The sequence below is a fragment of the Sturnira hondurensis genome, unplaced genomic scaffold (genome assembly GCF_014824575.4).
Source record: "Sturnira hondurensis isolate 20B ecotype Veracruz unplaced genomic scaffold, ASM1482457v3 Scaffold0012012, whole genome shotgun sequence".
Lineage (NCBI taxonomy): Eukaryota > Metazoa > Chordata > Mammalia > Chiroptera > Phyllostomidae > Sturnira > Sturnira hondurensis.
In genome coordinates, this window is record NW_028084643.1 from 6,314,431 (window position 1) to 6,318,323 (window position 3,893).

Sequence of the window (3,893 nt, forward strand, 5' to 3'; positions counted from 1 at the left end):
AAATCACCTTCTCTTCCTTTAGCAGATTATTTTAGTGTTTATTTCTACATCTTGTAATATTTCTAATTGATGTCTTTGGTTTTAAGTATTATCAATATTGATTTGTCATCACTGAGGGTGATAATTTGGCCTACTTTCTTTGTCTTCATCACACATATACATGTACCTTTGTGGGGCAGACACACATTAAGATAACCTCCTATGATCACATCCTTAACAAAATCCCCTCCTCACATGCAGGCAGAACCTGGGGCTGCTTCTAGCTTGGAACCTATGACAAAGGTGAAGAATTTTTTCTGATCAAAAAAAAAATTCTTGGGAAGATTAATTTAGATAAAATTCCTTAAAAGAGGGACTGAGTCACTCACCGAAGTCAGATTTGCTCTTCTAGAAAAAGAAAGTCACTATGCTTTCTAAAGACATAAGGAAATGACCTCTCAGGAACCTCAGAGAACTGGGTAGTGGGCCTTTCCTCAGATGACAACGCAGCCTGACCAACACTTTGACTGAAGCCTTCTGTGACCCCCAACCAAAGGACTCAGCTGAACTCTACTTACTCTTCTGACCCATGGAGACTGTGAAACAGTAACTGGGTACTGTTTGAAGCCACTGAATTTGTGACACTTTGTTACTCAACTACATAGAAAACTCATACATAGAAAACTCATACTCCTTCCTTTATTAACCTCCCAAATAGTTTTTTATCTCATTCAGTTTTGAGCATTCATATGATTATAACATGCAACTCCTTTTTATAACTGTGTGAAACTATGCCACCTTTTCTTTCTGCAAAGGAGCTACTCACTGCTCCCGTTCCCCAGTTTCATTTTTATTCTTATTTAATTCTATTTTTCTATGCTATTTCTAGTTGTCTAATTTTTCCTTCAAGAGTAAAATACATTAAGTATTTTATCAGTTTCATTGCCTTGGGTCTATTCCAGGGAATTTTTCACTTGATCCAATGAGAATTGGTTTTTTTCTAATCTTTTTTAATGGCTTTATTTTTTTAAAGATTTTATTTATTTATCTTTAGAGGGGAAGGGAAGGAGAGAAGTATCAATGTATGGTTGCCTCTCGTGAGTTCCCTGCTGGGAACTGGCCTGCAACCTAGGCATGTGCCCTGACTGGGAATCCAACCGTAATCAATCCACTGAGCTACGCCAGCCAGGGCCTGGTTTTCTTCTAATCTTAACACATGGTTATCATGCTATTTCCTCTGTTCACAATCAACTTAAGGATTCCCTGTCTCATTTCTTGTCTTGCGTATGTTGTTTCCTAATTCACACGTATTCCTCTTTCTTAGCTTACTACCTTGTTTAGTAAATCATGCCTTCTACTGCTTCATGCCTTTAGTCTACCTATTAAATTCATTGATATTTTGGCTGGGTATATAACTATAATGAGAAATAAATTTCCTTTAGAATGATAAAGCCTAAATGTCCTAAACTATCTTCTAGTATTTTTACTACAAAGAGCAAATTCATTCTAATTCATATTCTTTTATATATAGTCTACTATTTTTCCCCCTCTCTGGTAGTTAAGAAACTTCACTTAGTCTATAATGTTTGAAACTTCAGATTGATGTGCTCTGGATAGTTTAGACCAAGACATTTTGCTTTTGCAAATTAGTTCATTTATGATTGTTTTCTCTTTCTATATTATATCTTTGTTATGTATGTGGAATGCCTCAAAGAATGAACTCACAGAATGGTCTTCATCAGAATAAACTTCTTTAGAATGTAAAAAACATGAATAGATAACTAAATTAAATAATATCATATGTAAGTTATGAAAATATATTCTTATTGAGAAATTTTCCTGGGAGAAATTAGGCATAAAAGCATTAGCCTTTTAAAATCTGAATTTGTACAAAATATTTTCTTACTACAAAAAAACTCTCTTTGTCTCCCTACTGAAATTCACCCTTAGTGATTTTCAATTTTTTAAACTGTATATTACCAAACTTATCACCAGATGAGTTTAAAAGTACTTAATAGAATTTTTACCTCTAAGAGTCACAATTAAAATTAAAATGTCTCTTCACTCCAGCTACAGAGAAAATGAGTCTTAATGTTTATAAAAGAATAGAACAATCCAATGGAATATTTAAATCATGGTCTATATTGTCAAAGAGAAATTAATGAACCACACAATTTTGCTATGGAGAAATTGTGGAAATATCTCAGAATATTGTGACTTATTCTTTCATTTTGTTCCTGAAACCCTAAACATAAGGTATTGAGAGGGGGAATTAGCTAACATTTTAAAAAATAATGAAAAAAGCTTGCTGAATGTTTAATATTCATTTTCCCCCAAAACAAAGAATTAAATAAGACAAGAAAGAAAGTGTTTTATTCCTAATAGTCACAGGGATGTAAATAAAGTACAGATAGGAAATTTAGGCAAAAATATTGTAGGAACTATTTATGGTGCCAGGTGGATAGTGCAAATACCAAGGCTACATTTTGCAAAGTATGATTGCATAAGCTATATGCTGTATACCAGAAACTAATACAAAATAATATTAAGTATAATCTATAATTTTAAGATATAATTTAAAAATAGAGGCAATTAATCATAAAAAAGAAAGCAAAGGAATATCAAGGATGCATATCTTACTTTAGAAAATTATTAAATTGTATCAAAGATGCAATAAAAAGTGCTATAAGGTTGTAAGTATATATATACATATATTTCTGCATAACTTTTTGACTGTGGATATGAGAAATAAATGAGATATATCCATTTTCCTTTACAATTCTGACACCTGAATACCCTAAAAAAAGGTATTAACAGTATTAGTTAATATTTATAACTCTAGGTCAAGAGAGCTGACAAAAATTGTCATAAGAGTGAGCTGGAGAGTAATATTGTTCCCATTTGTATAATTATCATAAGCTGAAACTCAAGTACTTATTAATGTGACCCACATAGACAAGTGTTCATAAACAAACTTGAGATCTTTGAATAATAAGTGAAAATATCTTAATTTTAAACATATGTTTCACAAAACAATGATTACACTGGCTCATACTTGGTTATTTTCTGTATCTAAAACATTTTTATTATATAATTAAAGCAAAATGGATACTTGTATGGTAAATCACTTAAGTAATATAAATATGACCTGATAGAGCTAACTTTCAAGTTCAACTAGAATGACATCAAGACAGGGGTTATAGAGGAAAGACTTCTCTTTTCTTTGACCAACTTCTATCTTAAACCTTTGTACAAAATAAAAAATAGCATTTATATGCAGTAAAACAAATCAACTGTAAAAACGAAACACAAAGATCAAACTGAGAAAGTACTTGTAATAAAATGACAAAGTTTATGTACCAAAACAAAAATAAAAGAATTATAAAAATAGCAGGATAAAGATGACTGTCCTAATAGCAAAATTCACAAAGACTGGGAATACATAATTCATAAAAGAAGAAAAATGTGTTTAGTATTATTGGTAATCAAATCAGTTTTGAAATATTTTTTACATATACTAAATAGGCAAAGATGAAAAAATCTCTAGTGGTAGGGTGGGAAAGAAAAGGCAATATCATACACTGCTCTTAGGAGAATAAACATATCACTATGGGTAAGTTTGGAAATAACTTTAAATACAACATCCAGTAAATAGTTTGACTAAAAAACTGGGTTAAAAGTTAGTGATGCAATAAAGAAGTATTTTTATATGATAACAAGAAAAATAAAGAAAATACTTCAGAAAAAATCTGTTAAAGAAAGTTATAACCCAAGTATGAAACACGCCACAAATAACAATATTTAGTGATGTTGTATGACTGCGTTTGACTACAATTCAAGATTTTTCTTTGAGCTTCACAGGTTTTTGTGACTTATAATTATTATTTTTGTCTCTGAGTCCAATTGTAAAATGA